Below are 16,337 nucleotides of genomic sequence, written 5' to 3'. Positions count from 1 at the left end.
CGTGGTGTTTCAGCCCCAGTCGGACCGCCAGCACCGCCAGTTTCCCTTCACTGGAGGGACTGGTGGTGCTGGTGGTCCTAATCCGCCAGAGCAGCACTGCAAGCAGCGCTGCCCTAGGGATTAAGACCCCCTCTCTCTGGCAGCTTTTATGGCAGTTGCACCGCCATGTAAAAGCTGGCAGAGACGGGATGCAGGGGCTCCATGGGGGCCCCTGCACTGTCCATGCACATGGCATGGGCAGTGCAGGGTCTCCCATGGACAGCCCTGTTGTGCTTTGTACTGTCTGCTATGCAGACAGTGAAAAGCACAATGGGTGCTGTTGCACCCTACAAACCGCAACATTGCTGCAGGCTCAATTATGAGCCTGTGTCAACGTTGTGGGCTGTTCCCCACTGGCCAAGCAGGCAGAAACAACCTCTCCACCTGCTGACGCAGCAGGGAACTTATAATGGTGCCCACGGAAAGGCAGCCGTGCTGGTGGCTACCTGACCGCAGGAGTTTGGCAGGAGGGCCTTTCCGCCTGCCAAACTCAAAATGACCCCCTAAGTGACTTGCCCAGAATCACAGGATGTTGAACTGGTCACAAGACTCAAACCATGTTCCCGGCAGCTCTGACCCATAACCCACATCCTCTCCCCTAGATTTCTTTGTCCGGTGCATGTTGGGACAGTCTGGAAATAACTCTTTTTTTAGTATAGCGCTTGGTAATACAGGTTCTGCCCTTTCATAGAGCTGCAAAGCGGGTGCCATTTTTAACAAAATCGCTATAATTCATTTGCAGTTAAGCTGCCTCTTCTGTTATTGTCTTTGTATCTAGTCAATGTTTTTAAAAGTTAGACTGGTATTGCCAAAGTAGAGGATTTATTCCTTTAAAAGTTTTACACACAGAAATATATGGCTGCCCCCTTTTCTTTGCTCCTAACTCTTTTTACCCCTCATTCTCCGAGTTAAATGCAACAAAAATGCCACATTGTGCTGTGGCTTGTTTGGTGCTATAAAAGTTTAGGTAAACACATTAGAAAGGGTTGCATCGCTAGGGTATCAGAGCCAGTCTGTGGGAATGAGGCAAGAACACTCCCAAGATGGCAGCCTTGTTGTGTCCTCTTTCCTGCAGCGACAGGCCTGGGAAGGTTGCTGTGGCTCCTCACACACACCCACTCCACTCCAAACCAAAACATATAGGTAAAAGTCATTGTCATTTACAATGCCAATATCTCTAACTCTCACATATGCCATACCCATTGCTTTGCAAATTGTTTATGATTTATTTCACCATGTTTTGCAGTCGATTTGTTTCATTTGCTTGAATGCCTAGATTCTTTTTTATTTTTTCCCATCCATACTTTTGTCATTTCTGTTAATCACATTTAAAAATAATTCTTTTACAACATTTTGTATGGTATTGAATATTTATCGAGATATTTTTAAATTTTGTATATTCATGTTTATGGTGTGAACTCACCAAAATAAAGCTAATGAGAATGATTTGCAAACCAGATGCTCGTACTTGCATAGGGTTTACTGTATCCAAGTTTTCATAGAAGGCATAGTGTACAAGTCTGAAATTAATCAAGCTCTGATGTTAGATGGAACCCAAAGGCTGTAGACTTTTTATGTTGTGAACACGATGACTTTGGTGATTGTATTGTATTTTTAGCATTTATGAAGCAAAAGAATGTGTTTAGCTGAAGAATGTTATCTAGATTTTATACTTTTAAATTAATGCATATATGTTGTATTTACTTACGTTGATGGTTCAATGAGCCCGAGCAAAAAATAAAGGAAAGGCTGTCGGCTCCCACAGGGGTTGTGATGGACAATAATACAAACTCTGTGCAGTGCAAATAGGAACAACACCCTACTAAGTTCATGCATTCAGATTTTATTGCTTATTTGAAGTTCAATCATATGTTTAATCAATTACAGAACAACAAGCATGGCATTCTCCCCTTCCTCTGAAACAGTAACTCAGTGTACAAGGCGAGATTATACAGAGAAGGGAGCCAGAAGGGAGGGCAACACCAACAGCTGTTTTTAAATCTAGCTGCTTGTGACTTTGTGTGGCTCTGCAGACTCTCCTAACAGCCCTGATGACGAGCAGATGTCCCCACTGCCTCGCGAGCTAGAAGTCATTGTCAGATATGGGCCGTGTAAAGATGTCTTCAGAAGACCAGGGATAGATCTTATCCTGTCACAAGTATTCTGCAATGTACAAGGAGTTACTGAATGCTTTGTGCTCTCAAGGCTGTCTAATATGAGTAAAGGGGGTATTATCAGCAAGATGCAGGGGTGTAAGCGAAGCACATCCTTCCCTCATCCGAAGGGTTCTTCTTTCAGTGGTCTCTGGAAAGGTTTCGTGATGCTGGTCAGAGAAGAACCAGGTCTGTCTGGTGCGTCCAAGCGTAAGCGGCTGAGCAGGCATTAGGCCTCGACAGACCTCGTCCGTGGGAGGTGGAGAGTTAGAGAACTGTAAAGATATAGACAATCAAGCTAACAATCCTCCATTGTAACAATTAAGCACTTTTCACTCTTACAATATATATATGTACTGGAGGTTCTAAAAAACACATTGCTACACCGAGAAAACTGTAGAGCAGGATGGATCAAGCAATATTATACACTGAATCAAGCAACATTATACACTGAATGCAACCTTGGTGTCAATCATTCGCATGTAGAGAAACAAGTGAGATGCCTCTAGAAGGCACAAAGCTGTCTCAAAAGTATGTCCCAGATCCAAGTCAGTGTTGGTCTTCAGTAAAGAAGAGTGTTCACTGGACCACAGTGCCCACCTGTGCATCCTTTTGAGCCCAAGAAAAATATGAGGAGTCCCTGGAGAGGGAAGGATCAGGGAGACCAAACCTACTGACATTCTTTCAGTCACCACCTACTGGAAATATGTTTACACACTCTGCACTCTCTTGAAATGCACTTATTCTTGGTAAAAACCACAGCAGAGATGTACATTACCACCCCTCTCACTCATCACCCTCACTCACAAGAACCACGATGAGAAAGAGTAGGTAGGACTTGTGTGATGGAGATTACTGCTATTTATTTATGAACTACAGCTTTTTATGTAGACCGCTCTAATTAAAATCGGTGTCAGTGCGCTTTACACAAGGAGCAGAGACTATGAATCCAGCTGAGGCTCCTCTAAGGCAGAGCAGCGTCGCCCCACTGCTCTGAGCAAAAATACCATTATAATAACACAATGGTATTATTTTATTTTTCAGTGCAAAGTCAGGTTAGGGCGGGACAGGGCTGGGCTGTGTCACAGGAAGGAGTTGTATGTGCACCATAAGCGCGCATGACGATTTGCCTGAGAATGTGCACAGGCTCCCACTCCCTGTCTGAGCGCCAAACCAGGCCGCTCAGACCGATCACGATGCTGCTGTCGTGCTGGTGACAGCAGCGTTGTGATTGGCTTAGGTGAGTCTGGGAGTCTCTGCGCGTCTGTGCTGCCGGGAGTCAGGAAGAGAAGAGGATGGAGGAGAGACGGCAGCCGTACACAGGTAAGTGTTCTTTCTTTTCACCCCCCCGCCTTGCCACCCCCATTCTGCCACTGTACGCATCTGGATCTCTGTTGTAGTGGAAAAAGGATCTCTTTACAATAATGTGGGAGGGAAATATGTTAGGACTTATTTTGAATTCAGCATCAAGAGAAGAGCAGAAACACCCAGGATGAATGGGTGTTACGCTGGAGGGGCGGAAATGGGCGCAAAATCAACTGGAGGGCAAAGAAAGGAGAAAAGGAAAGAGTCAAGTGATCTTGGATTGTAGGGCAAGATAGAGTTTGAACAGGTAGGTGTTTAGTTGTTGATGGATTTTGAAAACTTCAGAGACCTCAGAAGTCTTGAAAGAGAAGCAGAAAACTGGAGCTGCACCAAAAACGTGGGTGGCAGTTATTTAAATCAAATGTACTTCCTTTTCTTATACTTTGCCATAAGGAGAATCCTCAGTTAACGTGGATAGGAAAAAGTGAAATTGTTTATTGACCTTTATATTAAATTAGTAAAAATATGTTTATGTTCAATTATAATGTGAAGTATATATAATTTTTTTAATATAGAGCAGAAAAAGGCACCACACTATCAATTTTTTATAAGGTCTTAAATTAAGTATTTAAATATATAATTAAATAAAAATATTTTCCTCAAGTTTACTTTAAAACTATCTCAATTAAGCTAAAAAAAAATAATTTCTTAGAAAACAAAATTTAATAAAAGTGATGTATAGAATTATTTCTGTCATTTATCTTTTAGTAAAAGAAATGTTACATTAATTTATAAATGTAAAAAAGGTTGTTAAAATATTTTATGATTAAATAATTACTGTTTTATTTTTAGGTTGTTTAACACTAAAATATCTCTATTCATATTTTGAACTGTTTTAAATTATTTATTTTAATTTAAATTATTTCCTATTGGATGTTATTTTAGTACCCAACCTCTATTGCTTTCTATGGGAGGATGCTGCAATACCAGTGGTTGGGCATGTGTGGTTCTGGACTTACTACCAGGTCTTTTTGGCAGTAGGAACTCACACGTGTACACTTCACTTCCCTCATTGTTTCCAAGACGGAAGAAGTGTGAGACTACACTTTTGAATCATATATATTTGGCTTTCTGAATAACTTAAAGTAGTATTTATATTTGAATTTTCTGAATAACTAGAAGGAGTAAATTTACTCAAAAGGGTAAGAATACATTACACATGTAAAATACTCGTGTAAGTTACCTTTGTGAATAGTCCCCATTGTGAGATCATAAGCATTGCATTTGGTGTGTGAGTTATGGTTTGCATGCGTGTTGTGGATTATGTATTGCATTTGTGCACAGAGGGTTTCACTGACCTACGCCCAACCACTGCGGGATGCAGTGCTCACTGAACACAGCCTTTGGCTGTGCACATGGGGGTTGGCTGCAGAGCATGACCTCTGGACTGGCCTTGTTTTATGACATTTTAAGTGGGGTTTGTGAATCCAGTTGTATGGTTTGCAAGCCCATGGCAGGCTTCACAGCTAGGGACTACCACTCCAGGGCAATCTACATGGGCTTGTGCTGGACCTTCCATTAGGTACTAGGTCCTTGTTTCAGGTCTACAAACCCTGCAGAAGGTACTCAACAGATGTTCATACTGCTGCCCTACAGTGTATTTATGTGTTTATTTATATCATGAAAATAACTCAGTTAGAAATCAGTTCTGGTTCATTGAACACAAAACTGGAAGAGCCCTGCATTTGCTAGTTACGGTGTGCAATACAATATGTACCCCAATTCATATTAGTGAATGAAACTTTAATCACCCCCACGTACCCTTGCCTCTGTTAGACAGATCAGCAGCTCAGAATTTCAATTAACCAACAGGAAGCTCATCCTCCTAAACATTTACCAAATTTGAGTGGGTTCTTCAAACACTAACAAATGTAATAGCAAATTATTATTTTGCCATCCCTCCCCGCTGAAGGTCTTTCCTCTTACTCCCATCACGGGCCAGCAAGAAAGTGAGAGAATCAGAAGTAGGCTAGACACACCAAGTCACTGCCACATTTAGTGTCAATCCATGAGACAGGGCCAAAGATACTAGTAAATGAAAACATTGCTGACTCCCTTCCTTTTACTATACTGTCATTAGATCTGCACAAAACCCGACACACCGGTCCTGGTGCTTCTCGCTGACTGCTTGCCACCTTTGATGCAGATTCATCAAACAGCTCCAAAGTAAACAGCAAATCAAAACTTTAGTGACAGTATTTAACTCTTCCCCTCCCTTTGATGAGGTGACATTTCAAAGTAGTGGGCGTAATCCTTGGTTCAGATTCTAGTGAGCGACCATGACTGCTTCCCAGAGGGTGTGGGGTGTTTGCTCACACTCAGTGGCATTCAGTCTTACTCTATCACTCATTCCCCCTCAGCTTCATTCATTCATTCACGTACTCTCATTCGCACTTTCACTTACTTTTACCTACTCTGACTGAGCCTGTCCCAGTGACTCGCCTAGTCTCACTCTATCTCACCTAATCTCACTCAGTCTTGTTCATTTTCACTCATTCTGATTCATTCATGCTCACTCAGTCGCACTAAGTCCAACTCATTTTCACTCATTATGACTCACTCAATCTCACCCTAACTCACTCAGACTCACTGAGTCTAACTCATTCTGACTCATTCTGGCTCAATCTCACTCAGTCTCATTTATTGTCACTCAGTCTCAATCATTCTCACTTATTAAATCTCACTCAGTCCTACTCAGGGTCACTCATTCTGATTTACTCATTCACTGATTCCCACTTTAACTCAATTAGGCTAACCCAGTCTCACTGTGAGTTACTCATTCTTGCTTAGTCTCACTCAGTTTGACACAGATTTGCACATTGTGATTCAGTCAATCTCACTCTTACTCGCTCAGACTCACTCATTCTCACTCAGTCTCACTCTGGCACACTCAGGCTCACTTAGTCACTCATTCTAACTCTTTGTTAGTCTCACTCACTGACTCATCCACTCTTACTCAGTCTCATTCTCAGTCTCACTCATTATCACTCGCTTTGACACTCACTGTCATTCTCCCTCACTCTCATCCATCATCACTTTTACTCACTCTTCTGTCTCTCATTCCCACTCACTCTCGGCCTCATTACGAGGCTGGCGGTCCTAGGACCGGCAGCCTAGAGGTGATGGTTGGACCACTGTTGCAGTGGTGGTCCGAAAACCACATTACAAGTTAAGCGGGCAGACCTGCCTAAAGACCGCCATCCCCACCAGGATCACAGATCCCGACGGGGTGATGGCGGTCTTGGTTGTAGTCAGCCAGGGCAGTGCTGAACTCAGTGCCACCTGGCTGATTACAACCTTCTTCTCTGCCATCCTTTTCATGGTGGGGACTTTGCCATGAAAAGGATGGCCGAGAACAAGGGCCGAGGGCCACAGGGAGGCCCATGCCCATGGCATGGGTAGTGCAGGGGCCCCGTTGCCCAGCATCGTCAGAATGTGCACTGTCTGCTTTGCAGACATGGAGCATTCCGAGGGTGCTGGTCAGCCCCCTCTGTGCTACGAGACAGCACTGGGCTCCTTTAAGGGAGCCGAGTGCTATCTCATAGCATTGTTCCTGCTGGTCTGACCGGCAGGAATGCTCGATTTCAAGGTTTCCGCCAATCAGACTGGCAAAAACCTCGTAATAGGGCGGGGGCACCCTGGTGGTGGCGTCCTCCCTGCGAGCTTGTTGGTCCCCTGGTGGGACCTCCAAACTCCTAATGAGGCCATCTGACTCACTTCTTCACTGACACGCTCTCAGTCACACAGTCACACAGACACACAGACATGTTCGCACATACATACACTCTCTCACAGAAGCACACGCTCGCATAAACACAAGGCTTTTAAAAGTTTTCTTTGTACTTTCCCTGTTGCCTGTGTAGGTTTGGAGTCCTTCTGCTTCTTTCTGCTATCAGGGCAGGAGCATGAAACTGAAACCATGATCGTGCACAGTCACAGATCTGAGATTTCAGTCTCTGTACTTTCACTCCACTGTTTTCCAACCAATGGGAATGGGTGAGATGACTGGCTGATTGGCATAGAGCCATGGGCACCACAGGGCTTCAGCACCCATGCCTACCTTTAGATGCGGCTTTTTAGCAGGGCATGGGGAGGTTAGGCGCTGAGGTGTGCCAGGGCCCTGAGGGCAGGCCGGGGGGGTTGTTTCGCCAGCTCCTGGATTATCTCTCTGATGCCTGGTGCTGGTATCTGACTGTGCCTGCAGCATCCATCACACACTCTCACTGGCTGCCTCAGGCTCTTGATTGATGGAATGTTTTCACCAAGAGTAAATATAATGCTATTATTCAATTCTGGTGTAATACAAACAGGCCAGAACACAACGAGGGTGTGACCCTGGAACGGTAAAGTGGGAGCCACCACTGTGACACATGACACACCAGTAGAAAAGCATTCCCGCAGGCACCTGCCAGATTGTGTGCAGATGTGTCACACAGTGCCAGGTTTACTAGAGAATCAGCACTTGTTAGCCCCCCTATTTTTTACCTGCCATCCCACCTCGGTGGAGCTGCACAAAGTTGAAAATACAAAGAGTAAGCGCCACAAACTAAGTGTGTATGAAATGTCATGCATGACAACTGGTGCCAAAGCTAAAAGCAAATCAACAAATGATTCTTCAACTGACAAGACATAAAGAAGATATACAAAGTGTGACCCCTTTCAGGCCTATTCTGCACCTCTTTAAGACACAACAGCTCCAAAGGAACTGAGCAGATTTGGATCTAATCAACAAAAGCACACTTTCTGAGTAAAGTTCGCCGTCCCTGCTAAGACTGGTGTAAATCTGTTTGGTGGCTTTTGCTCTAGGTGCGGGCAAAACTTCTCGTAGGAGCTAAAATGGGAAATACATTTTTTTCCCCTTTTTGACTGTTTTCCCTCTGCATGGAATTGCATGACGGGATCTTATTTGACTGCGCTAAGAGTGGCAGATTTGGTGCAGATCCGTTGATGTAACACAAATTTATAGGTGAATCAATCAATGGCAAACATGACTGAACCATAATTAAATATTATTGATTACCACAAAACACCAGAAAGGTGTAACAGAAGATTTGCACTGTTTTACACCTGGATCTGGTGTGTGGGTTTGTGTGATGGGTGTGCTGTGTCTCTGTGTGCTATCTGCTGCACTGTCTGTGGATGTGCAATGCTGCACGTGGTCTGTGTGTGGAAGAAGCTTGCTCTGCTGCTACCAGAGGCATCCCTGTTGTGGGTGTGTGAACATCCCTGTTGCTACTTGTTCTGTCCCATTATGTGTGGATTACGCTCGAGCTGCTGCTGCCAACTCTGGCCCATTTCTGTGTGTGAAAGAAGCTGGCACTGCTGCTGCCAAGTCCGAGCTTTTCTGTGTGTGAAAGAATCTGGCACTGCTGCTGCCAAGTCCGAGCTTTTCTGTGTGTAAAGGGAGCTCGCACTGCTGCTGCCAAGCCTGACCTTTTCTGTGTGTAAAGGAAGCTCGCACTGCTGCTGCCAAGTCCGAGTTTTTCTGTGTGTGAAGGAAGCTCGCTCTACTGCTGCCAAGTCTGACTTTTTCTGTGTGTAAAGGGAGCTCGCACTGCTGCTGCCAAGTCAGAGCGTTTCTGTGTGTGAAAGAAGCTTGCACTGCTGCTGCCAAGCCTGAGCGTTTCTGTGTGTAAAGGAAGCTCGCACTGCTGCTGCCAAGTCAGAGCGTTTCTGTGTGTAAAGGAAGCTCGCACTGCTGCTGCCACGTCTGAGATTTTCTGTGTGTAAAGGAAGCTCGCACTGCTGCTGCCAAGCCTGACCTTTTCTGTGTGTAAAGGGAGCTCGCACTGCTGCTGCCAAGCCTGACTTTTTCTGTGTGTAAAGGGAGCTCGCACTGCTGCTGCCAAGCCTGACCTTTTCTGTGTGTAAAGGAAGCTCGCATTGCTGCTGCCAAGCCTGACCTTTTCTGTGTGTAAAGGAAGCTCGCACTGCTGCTGCCAAGCCTGAGCGTTTCTGTGTGTAAAGGAAGCTCGCACTGCTGCTGCCAAGCCTGAGCGTTTTTGTGTGTAAAGGAAGCTCGCACTGCTGCTGCCAAGCCTGAGCTTTTCTGTGTGTAAAGGAAGCTCGCACTGCTGCTGCCAAGCCTGAGCGTTTCTGTGTGTAAAGGAAGCTTGCACTGCTGATGCACTAACAATCTCCCTTTTTTTGCATCTCAATAAAGTTTGAGGGAACCTTTTTTACTAAAAAGGACCCAAACCCATGGCTACTGCATGTCATGTATAGACGTTTAATATACATAGAGATATTTCACCAGAACCATAGCACCAGGGGTTAAATCTATAAATCAGACTTGAGTGAGCCTCCTAGGAGCTCATTCGTTTTCCCTAAGAAGTAAAAGTTTGAATCAGTTTATTCTCAAAGAGGGTTAGGCTGTACCATGATAACAACATGGACTGTGACCTTTGCCCTGCAGCCCTACAGGTGTGAATGTATGTTCAGTATCAGACTTATTGTAAGAAACTCTCCTGTGTTGTTGGTGCTCTGAGACCCAAAGCAGCCTGAAGGAAGGGGGCCCCCCTCCATGTGAAATGATGGGCGTTGCCAAGGAGACCCGTGCATTGACGTCATACCTGCATCAAGGCACAGAATGGTGCACAGGTTCCTACAGCATTTCTGGGTACCACCGCAGCTTTCATCTCCATTGCACCTCACGTCGAAGCTCAATAGATCGCACACTCCTGCGAAAGGACAGCTCCCGGGTTTGTCTGTAATAACAAGATGTAAGAACGAGTCAGCCTGCTGGCCTCATTACTCAGATCCAACCCCCTATTACAATGGAGAGGACACTTGAGCACAGACCTTTGTGCTGAGCTGGACATCATCCAGTTCACCAAAACCATCCCAGTGCACACCTAGCCGTGAGGAAGCGTCAAGGCGCACACAGCCCCCTCCCAAGGAAGCTTGCACTCCCTCACTAATGTACTAACGCTCTACTATTGATAAAACAGTCGTTTTCACCTAGTTCACGTAGCACATCTAGAATGTTGCTGGTGCTGTGGGGTGCTTTATACTGGAACCGCTCTCCACCTAAACGTGGGAACTACCCAGAGTTCATGCATCACTCTAAGCCTGAAAGAACATTGTTTTGATAGATTGAGATATTATATATATATATTTAGCCTAGTGGTAGCAAGTTATAGTTAGGATTCCCAGAAATAGGAATTCCTCTGATTTTTTATTAGAAATAACTTAGCCTCAGGGTCTCTTTCGACACCAGTCTTTACAGTTCTCTCCCAATCTTAGTGCTCATTGTTACTGCTTCCATCTCTCCTTAAAGCTCTCTCCCACTGTTAGAGCTCAGCGTCCCTTCTACCCCTCACCCCACTCATTAGAGCTCCTACTGTTAAATCTCATAGATTCTTCTTCCATCAGTCTTTGAAACTCTCTCCCACTGTCAGAGCTCATTGTTTCTTCCCCCATCAGCCATTAGAGTTCATTCCTTCTACTACAGCTTATAAGGGGCGAAGACCCCTTATATTTGAAGCTCTGTCTCCACCTCTTTAGTTCCCTAACCTGTACCACTCACCTGCTTATATTGAACTCTTTGCTGACTGACAGCTAGTCTAGAGGCTTTGTTTACAAGGCGTGGACCCATCACCGTCTGTCGGGTGCAGCAAAGTGGAGGCTGAATCCATCCACCTTCAGATACACTCCACCACTGTCTCCCAAACCTCTAGGCACTGCTTCTAGATGTGTCTATGTCTTAGAGTTAAGATTCTCCACCCATGGTATCATCATGCTGCCCTCTAACAGAACACACACAGCCCCACTCCATGGGCAGAGGTGCCAGGACAAGTGAGCACTGAGTGCACAGAGACACAGCAATTAGTGGTTTGGAATGGGTGAAGACATTACATCTCTGCAAGGGGAAAAGACAGGCAAAGACCAGCATGAAGGCTGAGTGAGGAGTACACATTAGACAGAAAGAGGTGTCTCTGCTTTAGGGCGATTGAAGGGGCAGCCCAGGAAGTCTGCTTTCAGCTGGAAGGGGTCGTTGGTGGGTGGTGCTGAGAGGAGAGTGAAGAGGGATAGACAGTGCATGCAGAAGTCTGAGGACAAGGAGACGAGGCAGCAGCGATGGGGCTGTGGTGTGTGAAGAGAAGGGCAGATTGTAGAGAAGGCACACTGAGGAGTGAGCCTGTACTCACCAGCTGCACATATCTGGAACACAGGGCCCAGCAGAAGTGCCAGGACAAGGAGGTAACAGCCGGCTGTCTTCATCTTGGCAGTCAAAGATGATTCTGAACTCCAGGTGATGGAGGCGACCAGATTTATAGGTCTTTACCTGTTTGTTTTGCAACACTGATGAATGCTGGGAAGTTGGATGAATCTGTCGTATGAATCAGCCCTTGTTGCCTCTTCCAATTACTACGTGTCCAATGAGCCGCCACCCCCGTCCTTGTCTGCTGAAGACGGATGTACTTGTGTTTGATATCCTGAAAGGTGTGCCAACCTTTCCAACACATAACAGGGCACAGCATTATATGTCCATGATTGGTGCATGGACACAGTTACCTTGAAATGTATTGTAATTGCAATTGTATTTATATAGAGCTTACTACCCCTGACGAGGCGTCAAAGCACTTTTCGGCAAGTAGCACACTAACTACTCCAGAACCGAAAAAGATTAGTGGTGGATTAGTATAGGGAAATGTGAGTTAATTTGAGCAGTGGACATGTGAGTCTGTTAGTCGGATTGAATAGAATCTGCACCTCCACAGCACAACTGTGGTTTGAAGATCAGGATGGGTAACAGTTCCTGTTGGGTAAACCCCTGTTGATAATGTTTGTGCAAGTTTAGTAACGTTTAGGAAATACCAAATTAAGTGCTTCATGTTCTCCAAGTAATGGAGTAGCCAGAACAATAAAATACCTCCCACTTTGTATGGCACTAAATGATGGAGCCAATTGAGCTATCATGACCTTTCTTTTGGAAGTCAGTGAGAACTGTTCCTCTGATGAAAATTTGCATGAAATGGTGCAAAATTATGCATCTTAAAGCAGGAAAGGAATCAGGAAAGACATTTGTCTAAACTGCATTTACTAGTATTTATGATTTTCTTTCATCCTTTCCTTCTTTTCATCTTCTTTTGACCTTCTTGTCTTCATTTATCCTGTCCTTTCTATCCACCTTTCTTCTATACTTGTTCTTTACAGTTTCCTTTCATTCCTTTTTCCATCTTACTGTCTGTGTCCTTTCATGTTGTGTCTCATTCTTTCTGTCTGTTCTTCTTTTTATTCCTATTTTATCTTCTTTACATATTTCCTTATTCTCATTCTATCACGCTTTTCTGTTCCTTTCTTTTTTATCATCCTCTTGTCCTTCCTTCTCCCCTTAATACCATCCTGTTGTCTTCATTTTCCTTCCATTTTTTAATTATTTCTCTTCTACCTTTGCATCTTGTTTTTACTTATTTGCATTCTATTCTCCTTCCTTCATGTACTTTCTCATTCCATTTGCCTTATACTTCTTTTTTCTTTACCATTTTCTCTCACCCTCTTTCATGTTAATTATTCTTATAGTGTTTATTAGCTTCTGCTTTTGTCTTGTGAAGACTTGCGAGTCATAGATCAGAGTTAGAGAGGGCGATAAAATCCTTTAGCCTGTCCCTGTGACCTTTCATTAACCTAATAGAGCTGGTGCTTCCCTGCGCCCTTTTCTTCAGTCCACATCAGATGGACATCACATCAGCAGATGCCAGTGGGAGGCATGAAATGTGCTTTTGATGCAATGTGTCCTTTGTACCTGAACTCTGATGAGGAATGGAAGAACATTAAAAGTGCGCATTGCAGATAACAGCCCAATAAACGTGGCATCAGTTGGTGGTGGAAGGACATCCAGTGGTGGAAAGTAGAAGGATCGCTCTGGGTCCCAGTTCTGGCAGCTATTTCTTTCGCAGTCATATGCACTATTTGTCCTGGTGCCATTTTGCGACACCAGGACACAATTCAGCAATGCCCATAAGCTTTCTGCATTGCGTTCGGAGTAGCAGCGCGCAGGGGCGATGGACTTTCTTGTTTTAACTTCCAGTTAGGACGCATCAATGGCCTCATTTAAAGGGCCACCAGCCCTGCTTTTTTCAAGTATTGCCCTGTCTGTGAGCCATCGGGAGCCTAACACCGAGATGCCAATATTATAGTAGAAAAAGGCACATAGTTCATCACTTCACAAGTACTTTATAGAAACTATGACTTGGAGGCAGGCGCTCGTCTTTGTTCATCCCCAGGCCCCCATGGAAGAGATGTGCACCTTAAGAATGCTAAACGTATCTAGGTGTATAACTAATGAACTAATCACAAACAAATGATTTAAATGGTACCTAATGATTATTTTTAATGTAGTTCTTTTATAGAGCTGTTCATCCCAGTGAAGGTTGCAGAGCACTTTACTTCACGCACAAACAGAATACATCATACGTGTGTGATTCTACCGTGACAAGGGTTTTGTGTTGTAGAGGTGACATGTTAAGAGTGAACGATCTGAAGGAACACAAAGTCAGGATATAAAATGTAACCCAGTGACTGGGGCTGTCTATACTAACAATACTTTGTTAAATCATGGAGGAGCACTTCTTTGCAATGTTAAACTTACACCAGATTGAAACAAAAAGCTGTAAGGGCCGAACTACAGTTTGTATCCGCTTGGTCCCAGCACACTGATCCCTGTGCTATATTAGAAGGACTGCAACTTATGAAGTGGAAGAGGTAAAATGATCTCTGTGTCAAAAGCAGTAGCCCACTCACCTATCTACATAATACACAGATCTGTGATCTGCACGTCACAGAATGTACTATTTGGTAAGCACATTAACCCACTATGCTATCTTGAGTCAAAACAGTGATTGGATTACACACAGAAGTCTTCCAAAACTGCAAGAACCACCAGAGTTAACTTTCAGATATTATAATTCCCTCGAAATTGCTGGGCACACAAAGTTGTCTGCAGCAGGTGTGTTCACCCTGTAAGATATTTTACAAAATGGCTTCTCTGTGACAGATTAGTTGATCTAGACTAGATTTACAGTTACATTTGCCCTTGCTGCCAATTTCTTTCCAGCAGATTTTTTTTATATTCATAAACTGAGAGCCAGGCTCTGCTTTTTCAAGCTCCACCTCTTGAGACTCCACTTCCTTTCGTCTGTGACCCCTTGACCCCCAGTTTATGGGGTACTGGAGTAAATTATTTCCAATGCCAGCACTGACTACAGCTACCCACCCTAATCTTTCAAACGTGCCAATAATACTGTCTCATGAACCAAGACTCAGAGGAGGGGCTGGAGGATGTGGGAATGTGGCAACTCCGCAGTGCCCGCCCCTTCCAGGGATGGAGGGGATGGGGAGCCCATAGTCCCAAGACAGTCTCTCTTTCTCTCTCTCTCTCTCTCTCTCTCTCTCTCTCTCTCTCTCTCTCTCTCTCTCTCTCTCTCTCTCTCTCTCTCTCTCTCTCTCTCTCTCTCTCTCTCTCTCTCTCTCTCTCTCTCTCTCTCTCTCTCTGTCTTTCACCCTCTTTCTTAGTCTCTCTCTTTCTCTCCTGTTACTTTCTGTCTCCAGCTTTCTCTACCTCCCCCTTCTCTGCTTCTTGCCACCTATCCCCGCTCACCACTTCCTACCTCTCTATTCACCTTTCTTTCTGTACCTCCCTCATTCCTTCTTCTATCATTCCCTCTCTCTCCAACTTACTCTGTTTACCTCCCTGTAACTCACTTGTACGTCCTACTGTCTTCTGTGTCTCCCTCTACCCCCCCTTCTCTTTCAGCCTCACCTCAGGGACACTTTAAATGTTGGGGGGCCCTGCTCAGAACAGCTTTGAATGATTGATACAATTTCAGCTTCTCCAGGCCCTCTTTGGGCAGGTGACCAGTACTCCAGAGGCACACTAGTCCAAATTCTGAACGTGTGTCTTTCTAATATTCAAGGATAGTGATGTCTCTTTTCAATGTTGTAATAAAACTGCAGCTCAATATTATTATTGGAAATCATCTCTGCCGCCGACTTCCAGTTCTCATAAGAGAAGTCCTATTTTGGTCTAAAAGGAACTTTTTTATGGATGTTGTGTCTTATTGAAAAATAAGCATTTCTCTGCAAAATGTCTGTAATAAACTCCCACACATCACTCATAATAAAAATGAATTGAAGGGAATTGTTACTGAAAGCAATCTATGTTTAAGAATCGATCAAGGTCACATGGGCAAGACTCAGAGCTGGCTGTGTAGGATGGGGCCCTGAGCCAGTCCCACTGAGCCCATGACTTCACAAGTCTCTGATTCGCTTTTCTCTTCTTCGTCTCTCTCCATCTCTGCAATGTAGAATCTCATCTCTCTCTGCCTCTGGATCCAGTAAATCTCCACCCTTCTCTCTGCCCAGCTCCCTCTCCTGGTTACCCCAACTCACCAGTCCCAAGGGCTTGAATTAGATGAAAATAGGTAACACATTTAGGGGGTCATTCTGACACCGGCGGTAAAAGGCAGTTACCGCCGGTCAGATGACCGCCATAATACCGCCGCGGCCGCGGTAAACCGCCACGGTCATTCTGACCCACAACTGCCAAACCTCCAAAAATCCGACCTCCACTGCAGTCCGCCACATCAGCGGCCAGCGATAAACTGGAGATGACCAAACCTCCACCGTCACGCCAACAGAAATACGCCCATGCCATTACGACCCACGAATCCATGCGGCGGTCATTCAAACGCGGTATTCTATTGGCGGTACACACCGCCGCGGTCAAAATACACACCCAGCACCAACACACAGCCACATTGGACAATTTGAAATACA

At 44.8% G+C, this 16,337-nt stretch overlaps 1 long non-coding RNA gene across 1 annotated transcript; it reads right to left on the bottom strand.

Moving 5' to 3' along the window:
- Nucleotides 1-1,862: 1,862 nt before the first annotated feature.
- LOC138295212 (uncharacterized) lies at nucleotides 1,863-11,835 on the bottom strand. The gene is made up of 3 exons (XR_011203538.1): nucleotides 11,708-11,835; nucleotides 10,130-10,264; nucleotides 1,863-2,467 (listed from the first exon to the last, which is right to left on the bottom strand). It is a non-coding gene; the product is annotated as an uncharacterized lncRNA (long non-coding RNA).
- Between the last annotated feature and the right edge of the window lie 4,502 nt (nucleotides 11,836-16,337).

The sequence above is a fragment of the Pleurodeles waltl genome, chromosome 5 (genome assembly GCF_031143425.1).
Source record: "Pleurodeles waltl isolate 20211129_DDA chromosome 5, aPleWal1.hap1.20221129, whole genome shotgun sequence".
Lineage (NCBI taxonomy): Eukaryota > Metazoa > Chordata > Amphibia > Caudata > Salamandridae > Pleurodeles > Pleurodeles waltl.
This window is presented reverse-complemented; position numbering and strand designations above follow the sequence as displayed.